General features: G+C 36.0%; 1 long non-coding RNA gene across 1 annotated transcript; it reads left to right on the top strand.

The window, feature by feature from the left end:
- Positions 964–11,414, top strand: LOC110263966. The gene is made up of 2 exons (XR_002349693.1): positions 964–1,294; positions 11,275–11,414. It is a non-coding gene; the product is annotated as an uncharacterized LOC110263966 (long non-coding RNA).

The raw sequence follows: 12,123 nt of genomic DNA, 5'->3' as shown, positions 1-12,123 counted from the left end.
AAGAGCAATGAACTTTACATAATACATGTGGAACATAACACCCACTCATTAGAGTTTTCTTTCAAAAAATTAAATTCCTAAGCCGATATATTAGATATAAACCATTCCTATATTTTTATCTAAATTTTAAAAGAAAAAGACAAATAAATGAAAATTCCTAATTTCTTTATTACGAAACAAATAAATTCCTCTAACCATTGTAAATAAGAGAAAGGACATATGTGTCCTCAGCTTACAAATCAGAGTTTAGAAACAGAAAGAAATGAAGGTGCTGTAGGGTACGAACCTGGAGTTGGTAGTGCTTAAGGTGTGGGGGTTTGGGCTTGCGTTCTTGGGCAGCATTGGGGTGACTCTTTTGATGAAACGCAAGCTATTTTTTCCAACCATCTGCTGCACACTCTACTAGTCTTTCCAATAACATTACTGTTGTATTAGATCTCATCTCTTCCTCTATTGCAATTTGAGTCAAAAAATAATACAATTGTACCTAAATATGATACCTTATTTTAATTAGTCAAATTTACAATTCATAGTTAAGAACTTGGCAGTTAACATATTTATAATTCACAATCAGAACACTCCAATCATCTATACCTCAACAAAACAGAGGGTATTAGGCAATATTAAAAATCTTGGAATCATGATCATCATCAAGGAGCCACCAAATGAAATTGATTTGCTTTTACAGTGAGATCAAAACTGAACTATATAACTAGCAATTCAATAGAAATGAGACTTGGAAATGAATTTGCACTGACTTCGTCTTCATGTGGCCATATGTCTTTTAACTTCTCCATTCTCCTTAATTGGATCTCCTCTAACTGAGGAAAGATACAAACCTGTTTTGATGTAATAAAAAGTCATTCAATAAGAGTCAGTTAATAATGATGAACATTAGCAAATAAAATGCATTGATATATGGCTAACTAGATCAGTGAGTAAATAAAATTATAATAAAAATCTATTACAAACTTTATCATCATCCTACATACTTGTGACTACTCATTCTTATTTCCTTCGGTGATGAATAACTTTTCTATCAAAGAACTATTATATATAGAGATGCTTTTCAATTTATTGAGATTGCAAGCCACAGACAATGAACATAAATATGTCAAGTTCCGACAATCTTCCAGAGTTAACTTTATTAAGTTCTGAAACCAACCATTTGAAGGTGGATTGCTCCATATCTTGTGAATCTTGATTGAAAACAACTTCAAGATTTCTAAGTTTGGAATTTCTACCTGTAAGAAAGAACCACACACAAACCTTGTTACTCTATTTGGAATCATAGGTGATGACAAGTCATCTTATACTAATTTTACAAGCATTTTTCATTAGTTTTATTAGGTTTTATGCACTTTCTTGCACCATAAGTAAGTAATTGGAGTGGATTTTCATGGTTATCTTGAATCAATCAAACATCATGCATTTTGCACAAAATCATAGATTTTTTGCTAGAATTAATTGATTTTATAAATGATGCAAAGATCTAGTGATTTTGGTGGAGCTTTGATTAGTTGTTTGGTTGCTTGTAGGAGAAGAAATGGTGGAAAGAGGGATTTTTGGCACACTTTTGAAGTTTGAGCACACTTTGGACCTTAGGCCACGCTTTAAAAAGCGTGGCCCATGAAAATAAAGCGTGGCGCATCCAAGCTCTCAAGGAGCTTGAAGAACTGAAGATTGATGGTTTAGAAGTTATAGTAAACTCTCGTTGCAAGTATAGTTACTAAACCAAGCAATCAACCTTTCTTACAAACGTTTTGGTTCTCACAAGTAACAAACCCCTTTAAAATTGATAACTGAGTATTTAAACCTCGGGTCGTCTTCTCAAGGAATTTCAGGGAAGTATGTTCTTATTATTGATTATGAGTTTGTAATTTGGGGTTTTGGAGTTTGGGCAATGGGCACAGGTATATTTATAAATTAAATCAATAAAAATAAATAAGAAATTTTATTGTAATTAAATTAAAAACCTTGACCCAGAGAAGATTAATTGGAAGTTCTATCCTTGTTGGATTTTTTTCTCAAGATCAATTGATAATTGAAGGTTGCTTCTACTTAGTTATCCTTTACCAAGTAAAGTAAAAGAAAGTCAAGTAAGTTGGAAGTCTACTTCTATTCACAAGTTCTAATCCTCTCCCTTGGGAAGGATTAGCGTTAGTGACTAGAGAGCCAGCCAACAATAAATCTAATTATAATTTAACTCTTGAGTAATTCAACTCAACGGTCTCCAAATATCAATCAACTCCAAAATCAAGTTAGGATCTAACGTAGAACATCAATTAATAACAAACAATGGAAGAAGTGATAAATCTGAAATACCTCAATTATATTAAATAAAATATTCAAATCTTAACAAGGAAAAGTTCATAAATTAAATTGGAAAAATAAATAAAAGAAACATTGAACACGTGATTGCAGAAGATGAAATCCTAATCCTAATCCTAAGAGAGAGGAGAGAACCTCTCTCTCTAAAAACTACATCTAAAACTAAAAATTATGAATTATGAGCTTGTGTTTATGAATGAATGGATTCCCCCACTTTATAGCCTCTAATCTGTGTTTTCTGGGCCGAAAACTGGGTCGAAAACAGCCCAGAAATCGCTGGAGAAGAAAACTGCCACGCTGATTTTCGGAACTGCGACGCGTCCGCGTGGAGCACGCCTTCGCGTCGCCTAGAGTCAGAGCAACTATATCATATTATATATCAAATCAAAGCCCCAGACGTTATCTTTCCAACGCAACTAAAATCGCGTCGTTTAGACCTTTGTAGCTAAAGTTATAGCCGTTTGAGTGCGAAAAGGTCAGGCTAGACAGCTTAGCAATTTCTCCAACTTCTTGTATTCCTTCCACTTTTGCATGCTTCCTTTCCATCCTCTAAGCCATTCCTGCCCTATAATCTCTGAGATCACTTAACACACATATCAAGGCATCTAATGGTAGTAAGAGAGGATTTAAACATAGGGAACTTAAGGCCAAAGAAGCATGTTTTCAATAAAAGCACATAATTAGGAAGGCAAATATTAAACCATGCAAATAGTATGAATAAGTGGGTAAAGAGTTGATAAAAACCACTCAATTGAGCACAAGATAAACCATAAAATAGTGGTTTATCAACCTCCCCACACTTAAATAATAGCATGTCCTCATGCTAAGCTCAAGAGAAGCTGTAAGGGAGTGAAGAAGAATGGTGGAATGTATGAAATGCAACCTATCTATATGAATGCAACTACATGCTAAATGCTTTTACCTACTTGGTTTAAAAGTAAATAAATTCTCCAAGAATAAATATGAACTGGATTTCACTAATTCAAATCATAAAAAATGAAGTACAAATAGGCTTGTAGAAGAAAATAGCTCATGAAAGCCGGGAACAAAGAATCGAGCATCGAACCCTTACTGGATGTGTATGCACTCTAATCACTCAAGTGTTTTAGGTTCGATTCTCTCAATTCTCTACTAACCTTGCTTTCTAAGGCTTGCTCTTCATCTAACAATCAACATAAATTTAATGCACAGATACACATATCAAGAGGTCTTTTAAGGGTTGTAATGGGGTTAGGGTCAAGGTAGGATTGTATTTGGCCAGGTGGACTAAAATCTGAATCCTTAATTAACTTAAACTTTCCACCTAACTTTAGACAATCCATGTAATCACAATACCACATCTAACTATCCATTAATCATGTTTTCCACATATTCATGCATTCTAATTTCAAGTACAGTACATATGCATTGCTTTCACCACTTACTTTGGGGCATTTTGTCCCCTTTTTGCTTAATTGCTCTTTTTTTCTTTTCTTTTTCTCACTTCTTTATATATATATATATATATCCTTTTTTTTCTTTTCTTTTATTTTTCTCAATGCATATGATTAAATTATTGGATGCAAGAATCATGTCCTAATCATTTTTTTCACATTTTCAGAAAATTCTAACATACTCAATTCTCAAACCAAATGTTTCCAAATTCAACTTTCCCCATATTTAATTCATGAGTACTCTCACTAGTCTAAGCTAACCAAGGATTCAAATTAAGGACATTTATTGTTTTCCGCTTAGAGTTAATGATGTGCTAAAGTAAAGAACAAATGGGTATAATAGGCTCAACATTGGTTTGCAAGGGATAATGAAAGGTTAGGCCATATGGGTATGTAAGCTCAGTGAAACAAAGGCCTCAATCATGTAAGTGCATGCATACATCAAACAATGGAAATATAGAATCAAGCAAGACAAAGATCATAATTTTAGAGAGAACAACACACACCAAAAATAAAATATTGGTTGGTAAAATGCAAGCAATTCAAATAGGCTAAAAAATCTCACAGGTTTTGTGTGTTCGAGCTCTAAACCATGTTCCAGTATAATATTTCTTCAAACAAGTGTAACATTAAATTTTATTCAAATTAGTGAAATGCTCTTAAAAGGTTTCTTGAAAAAGAAAATATTACTTCAACCAAGTGATAAAATATGCACAAAATCAAATAATCATGCAAAACATGCAAATGCAACAACTAACAAGGAAAATAAACCATTGGTGTTGAGATAGAAGAGTAACTAATCCATGGAGATCGGTATCGACCTCCCTACACTTAAAGATTGCACCGTCCTCGGTGCATGCTTAGTTGTGCAGGTGGACGGGTTTCTCCAACTGATGCTTTTCTCCAAGGATTGTGCAGATGGACTTGTTTGTCTCCCCAAGTAAACGTCTTCCGATTCCCTTCCGGGTGGCCATCCTGAAAGAAAAAGGGAAGAAAAATAACCCAGAAATAAAGATAAGAAAATAAATGAAGTATGGGTGGGTTAATGCCAAACGATAAGGGTCTCATATACATGGAAGCTTCAACATGTATGTGAGTAAATAATAGAAGTACATGGCAAATCAAGAGTGAAAAAATTTGCAACAATGGGGAAGAGAGTGCAAGACAATATAAATTCACGTCAATGCAAAATTAATACAAATATCATAAAAAATTAGTATTGACTTAAATAATATTACCCAATAGTGTAAAACAAGTCACTGAACACCAAAATAATATCAGAAAAGACACAATAGTTGAATATGAACAAGTGACACCAATGGAAAAAAATAATTTTAGAAAAGAAAAGAAAAATATGCACAAAATTAAAATGCAATGAATGAAATATGCAAATAAATTAAGTAAAATAAAATGAAAGATAAGAAGAATGAGAAGGGAAAGAAGTGAGTAAGTAAGAAGGAGAGAGAAAGAAGAGAAGATAGAAGAAATTAGGAGTAGAGAAGAAAAGATAAGATAATTGGCACTAATCTGGGTAAGTTGTGCGACGAAGGCGACGCGGACGCGTGAGTGACGCGGTCGCGTGGTGCGCGATAAGGTCAGGTGACGCGGACGCGTGGGTCACGTGATCGCGTGGCCTGATTCGTGCGATTGGTGCGAGTGCAGCCTTGCGTTCGCGCAACTCTCTGTTTGAAACTCTTTTTGCCAATTTTCAGGGTGACGCGAACGCGTCAATGGCCATTTTCTTAAAATGACACGGCCGCATGGGACACGCGGTCGCATGGGAGGGCTTGGGCTTCCAGCACGAATCCAGCCCAATTCCAGCTCAACTTTCGGCCATACACCTTTTTACGTCGATTTACAGGGCCACGCGGACGCGTGGGTGATGCGGACGCGTGGGGAGGCTATTTCGCGAATGACGCGGTCGCGTGGGGTCAAATTATGCTAAAGGCACGCCTCTAGCCACGCTGTCGCGTGACTCTCTATTCAATTTCTTTTCCTCCTAATGCACTGGTGACGCGGACGCGTCAGCGACGTTGCCGCGTCGCGTGCGTGCTTTTTTTTTTATAAATCTGAAAAAGTGCAGAATGCAGTGTTAATATGAATGTGATGCAAAACTCCAGGTTCAATATAATAAAATAAAATAAAACTTGAAAATAAATAAAACTAAATAAAAGTGAGAAAGGAATGATCATACCATGGTGGGTTGTCTCCCACCTAGCACTTTTAGTTAAAGTCCTTAAGTTGGACATTTGGTGAGCTTCCTGTTATGGTGGCTTGTACTTGAACTCATCCAGGAATCTCCACCAATGTTTGGAATTCCAATAGCCTCCGGGATCCCAAACTAGGCACGTAAAGCCTTTGAGCAGCTTCAAACAGATTCTTAGGCTCCTGGGGTGTTGGATGTCAGAACAGATTCCAGGATCCCAAACCTTGCTATTGCACCCGTCTTCTTGTTGATCATCATGATTCCATCTGGGTGGTAAGCAATCTGAATTCTCACTAAAGCGGCCAAACAACTTCCTAGACCCATTCAGTTGAGCTTTACACCAACCCTTGCATTTAAACTTAAAACTTCCAACCATAATGAACCTTGCAGGGCAATTCTTACCACTGACCATCTTCCTCTTACTCTTAATGTCACAAAGAGCTCTAAGTTGACCATCCGTCTCCAGTAGCCCATATTCAAGTGGAATTAGAAAGCTAAGGGATATGAATTTTATCCACTTAATTGTTGTGAAGGATGATGGCAACTTAGGGGGAGGGGTCTCCAATAACTTTGGCAAGGTGATTACAAGCTCCACTCCCTTGTGCTCTTTGACAACTTCCACCTCTTTGCAAACTTCTTTAATTTCAACCTCTTCCTCTTGGTAGCTTTCTTCCAATTCAATCTCTTCTTCATTACTTACCAAGGGCATGGGAGGTAGTGCTTTTTCTTCTTTAATCTCCATCTCTTGACCAACCTCTTCCAAGTATTCAACTATGATATGCCCTGGAGGTTGTACACCCTCCTTAACATCAAATGCAACCGTCTTGGAAGGAGGTTCTATGTCTTGACTTTCCCATGGAGGTTCAGCATCTCCTAAGTCTTCAACCACTTCTTCCTCTGCAACTATTATGGCTTCCTCTACTTGTTCCAATACAAAGCCATATTCCTCATTGTCCACCGAAGTTTCTAGTGTCTCCTTCATGCTTTGCTCTTCTTTTGATTCTCCACATGTAGCCATGGGAGTTCTTTGAGTGCTCAGATATTGGGAAGCTATTATATTTACTAACTCGCCTAAGGCGGCCGCAAAATTTAGCACACTCTTATTCATCCTTTCTTGCTTTTGAAGAATAACACGAAGTCTGTCATCCATTGGAGGTTGGGGTGGATATGAGGGCTCATTGGTTGGGAGAGAGGGTTCATAATAGGAAGGTGGTTCATCTTGATAATGATATGGAGATGGTGAATATTGAGGTGGTGGTTCATGAGAGTAGTTGTGTTGGAATGGTGGTGGTTCTGTGTATGGTTCATTTGGCTCATAAGGTGGTTGGTATGGTGGATACGGGTTAGGGTCATATAGAGGTGATTGACGGAAAAAGGGCTTGTGAGTATGGTGGTCCAAAGTCATGTTGAGAAAAGGGTTCATAGGCATATGGTGGTGGTTGTTGATAGTCCATTGGAGGTGGTTGTCGCCATGAGGGTTGATCAAATCCTTGTGGCTCCTCCCATCTTTGATTGTTCCAACCTTGATGCCTATTCTCATTGTAATTTCTTCTTCCTGCAACATAATTGTAACCAGACTCATAGCGATGGGGGTGAGAACTCATGATAACAAATAAAAATTTAAAAATGAAAAATAAAAACAAATTGAAATTAAAAGGTTATTGAAAATTATATTTTTAAATTTGAAAATTAAATTTTGAAATCTGAAATTTGAAGTTTTGAATTTTAAATTTTTGAAATTTGAATTTTGAAATTTGAAATTTGAAATTTGAAATCTGAAATTTGAATTTTAAATTTTTAAATTTGAATTTTGAAATTTGAGATTTGAAATTTGAAAAATTTTTTTAAAATTGAATTTAAAATTTTTTTAATTTGAATTTTGGAAATTGAAATTTGAAATTTGAAATTTGAGTTTTAAATTTTGAATTTTTGAATTTAATAAGGAAAGAGAAAAACAATAAAATAACACCAAACTTAAAATTTTTAGATCAAAATGAAGAAAACAATTAAGAACAACTTGAAGGTCAAGATGAACACGAAGAACAACTTGAAGGTCAAGATGAACACCAAGAAAAAAAAAATTTTTTAATAATTAAATAAAAACCAATAACCTCTTAATTTACGACAAAGCAAAAATAAAAAAAAAATAGAAACAAATAAACAAGCAGAAAGCAAATATTTACAATAACCAATAATAAGGCACACGTTTGCAATTCCCCGGCAATGGCGCCATTTTGAAGAACTGAAGATTGATGGTTTAGAAGTTATAGTAAACTCTCGTTGCAAGTATAGTTACTAAACCAAGCAATCAACCTTTCTTACAAACGTTTTGGTTGTCACAACTAACAAACCCCTTTAAAATTGATAACCGAGTATTTAAACCTCGGGTCGTCTTCTCAAGGAATTACAGGGAAGTATGTTCTTATTATTGGTTATGAGTTTCTAAATTGGGGTTTTGGAGTTTGGGCAATGGGCACAGGTATATTTATAAATTAAATCAATAAAAATAAATAAGAAATTTTATTGTAATTAAATTAAAAACCTTGACCCGGAGAAGATTAATCGGAAGTTCTATCCTTGTTGGATTTTTTCTCAAGATTAATTGATAATTGAAGGTTGCTTCTACTTAGTTATCCTTTACCAAGTAAAGTAAAAGAAAGTCAAGTAAGTTGGAAGTCTACTTCTATTCACAAGTTCTAATCTCTCCCTTGGGAAGGATTAGCGTTAGTGACTAGAGAGCTAGCCAACAATAAACCCAATTACAATTTAACTCTTGAGTAATTCAACCCAAGGGTCTCCAAATATCAATCAACTCCAAAATCAAGTTAGGATCTAACTTAGAATATCAATTAATAACAAACAATAGAAGAAGTGATAAATCTGAAATACCTCAATTATATTAAATAAAATATTCAAATCTTAACAAGGAAAAGTTCATAAATTAAATTGGAAAAATAAATAAAAGAAACATTGAACATGTGATTGCAGAAGATGAAATCCTAATCCTAATCCTAAGAGAGAGGAGAGAATCTCTCTCTCTAAAAACTACATCTAAAACTAAAAATATGAATTATGAGCTTGTGTTTATGAATGAATGGATTCCCCCACTTTATAGCCTCTAATTTGTGTTTTTTGGGCCGAAAACTGGGTCAAAAACAGCCCAGAAATCACTGGAGAAGAAAACTGCCACGCTGATTTTCGGAACTGCGATGCGTCCGCGTGGAGCACGCGTTCGCGTCACCTAGCATCAGGGCAACTATATTATATTATATATTAAATCAAAGCCCCGGACGTTGGCTTTCCAACGCAACTAAAACCGCGTCGTTTGGACCTCTGTAGATAAAGTTATAGCCGTTTGAGTGCGAATAGGTCAGGCTGGACAGCTTAGCAATTTCTCCAACTTCTTGTATTTCTTCCACTTTTGCATGCTTCCTTTCCATCCTCTGAGCTATTCCTGTCCTGTAATCTCTGAAATCACTTAACACACATATCAAGGCATCTAATGGTAGTAAGAGAGGATTTAAACATAGGGAACTTAAGGCCAAAGAAGCATGTTTTCAATCAAAGCACATAATTAGGAAGGCAAATGTAAAACCATACAAATAGTATGAATAAGTGGGTAAAGAGTTGATAAAAACCACTCAATTGAGCACAAGATAAACCATAAAATAGTGGTTTATCAGAGCGCTCAAAGTTGCAAATTGAGCGCCCAAGAGGAAGCACCAAATGGTGCAGCACAAGCAAAGGGTAGCGTTTGAAATTGTGAGCGCTACGCTCACATTCCTTACCTTTTTCGTGCCCTTTTGTCAAGGAAGCAAGGCACACAAGGCCAAGCAACAAAGGCCAGGAGTAGCGCTCAAAAACTCGAGTGTAGCGCTCCCTTTTGTTCACTTTTTCGTGGAGCTTGGCAAGGAAGCAAGGCACACAAGGCCAAGCAACACAAGGAGACGCAATGCTCACACCAAGGCTCGAAGAGGGGAACCAAGCAAAGGCCAGGAGTAGCACTCAAAGATTCAAGCATAGCGCTCTCTTTTGCTCACTTTGTCGAGCTCTTTTGGAACCAAGAAAGCCAAGCATGCACAAACCAAGGCTCAGCCTCATGTAGCGCTCAAAGAGTGAGTAGAACGCTCACTTAGTGAACGCTATGGACAAGGAGCTAGGCAAGGAGAATTGGCACCAAGGCTCACCAAACCAAGAGTGAAAGTAATGCTCACTATACCAAACGGAGCGCTCCCCTGGGAGGTTCCCACACACCTTGACCCAATTTGAACCAAAACCAAATCAGACCCATCCTTCTTCAAATCCATTTTTCATTCAAGACCAACTTTGAAAAGCCCACTCCAAGCTTTGAAGATCAGAATAGAAAGTGTATAAATAGGATTAAGTTTGATTTGTAGAGGGTTTAGCTCATTTTTAGTTTTCACTTTTAATTTTCAATTGTTTTAAATTTGGGATTTGGGAATCGGATTTGGTTTTCTTTCTGCATTTTATTTCTTCTGCAACTTCTACTTTTCTGTTTTGGATCTTGAATTGGGATTGAATGGTTCTATTGATTCTAATTCTGAGAATCATCTCTTACTCTTCTTCTCAATTGATCTAAGGATTAGATCTTAATCTTCTCTTCTGTTCTCATCTTCGTTTTCTTCTGCAATTTTATTTCTGTTTGATCAAGGGAGTAATTGAGATCTAGATCTGATTGCTAATCTCATTGCTCTTCTTCGATCTTCAATTTCTCTTTTAGAATTCCACAATTGATTTAAGTTTCTTGCTAATTTGTTTCTTCAAGAAATTTTACATTTCTGTTCTTGCTACTGAGATCCAGATCTGAAGTCTTGCATCTCAGAGCTTTTTGATTTACTTTAATTTGCAATTTCTTGTTCAATTCCAAGTCCCAGCACCAAAATCCTTTTACTCTTCAAGCAATTTACATTTCTCAGTAATTTAGATTCAGCAAATTTATATTTCTTGCACTTTAAGTTTCTGCAATTTACTTTTCTTGCAATTTAAGTTACAGCTCTTTTACTTTCTTATTCTTTAAGTTACTTGCAATTTAACTCTTCTGCACTTTATTCTTCTGCTCAATTTATTTTCTGCACCTTTATTTACTTGCAATTTAGCTTCTGTCAATCAAAATCACTCAATTCATCAAATATTCGCTTAACTAAATTCATCACCTAACTAAAATTGCTCAATCCATTAATCCCTGTGAGATCGACCTCACTCTTGTGAGTTATTACTACTTGATGCGACCCGGTATACTTGCCGGTGAGTTTTGTGTGGAATCTGATTTCCACCCATCAATAGGTCTTAAAATGATAAATACATATTATTTTAAGTTGGAAGAAAGCCATACATTTTCATTAAAGAGAGAAAATGAAGTTGTGGCATTCTGCCCATCCGTTGCTGGGACAATTTCCCTGCTCAAAAATAAGGTATTTTGGGAAGATTTGTTGAATGAACCTTGCCACCGCATAAGAATATTCACAAGTACAATGAAATCTCAACTATCTCCATAATAGCAACCAACTTTCATAAGAGGCATAACCTGCTAACATAGAAGACAGAGGCATGACGACGGCAGAGGAGAGACAGAGATCAGCCACAAAACACAAACACACAAATTCTATTTATCATTTGAGGCATTTCTGGAATCAATTAACAGGCATGCCATCATATCATAGAGAATAATCTAATCAATAATGACACTTATTAAAACAACTGAATGAAAAATAGAAAACACAAAGATTGAAGAATAGAAAATCACTAAAGTTTGAAAGAAAAAAAGAAGAAACAAAAGATCAATTCGAATGGAATCAAAGATAACACATTTTCTTGTAGGTGAATCAAATCAGAGAACAAAGAAATAAAAAATAGAGAACAAAAAAAACCTGAAAACAGATTTGATTTGAGAGAAAGAGCATTTTTATTTACCTCTTTGAAAGAGCCTGAGCTTCTTCCTCAGTGAACTGGCCTCAATGCAAACAACGAAAAGTGATAATTAGAAAAAGAATTCGAAAAGTCAGAGAGAGAGAGAGAGAGAGTAGTGGATGAATGTGTGAACCTGGCCTCCATTCATAACTCCAGCAGGCGATGGTTGACAGAGAAAACTTGGCGGTAACGGTGGCAAGGAGATAAATGGTGGTGGCGATGGAA

Source organism: Arachis ipaensis, chromosome B06 (genome assembly GCF_000816755.2).
Source record: "Arachis ipaensis cultivar K30076 chromosome B06, Araip1.1, whole genome shotgun sequence".
NCBI classification, from domain to species: Eukaryota; Viridiplantae; Streptophyta; class Magnoliopsida; order Fabales; family Fabaceae; genus Arachis; species Arachis ipaensis.
Note: the sequence above shows the minus strand (reverse complement) of the source record. Positions and strands in the feature narration are given on the sequence as shown.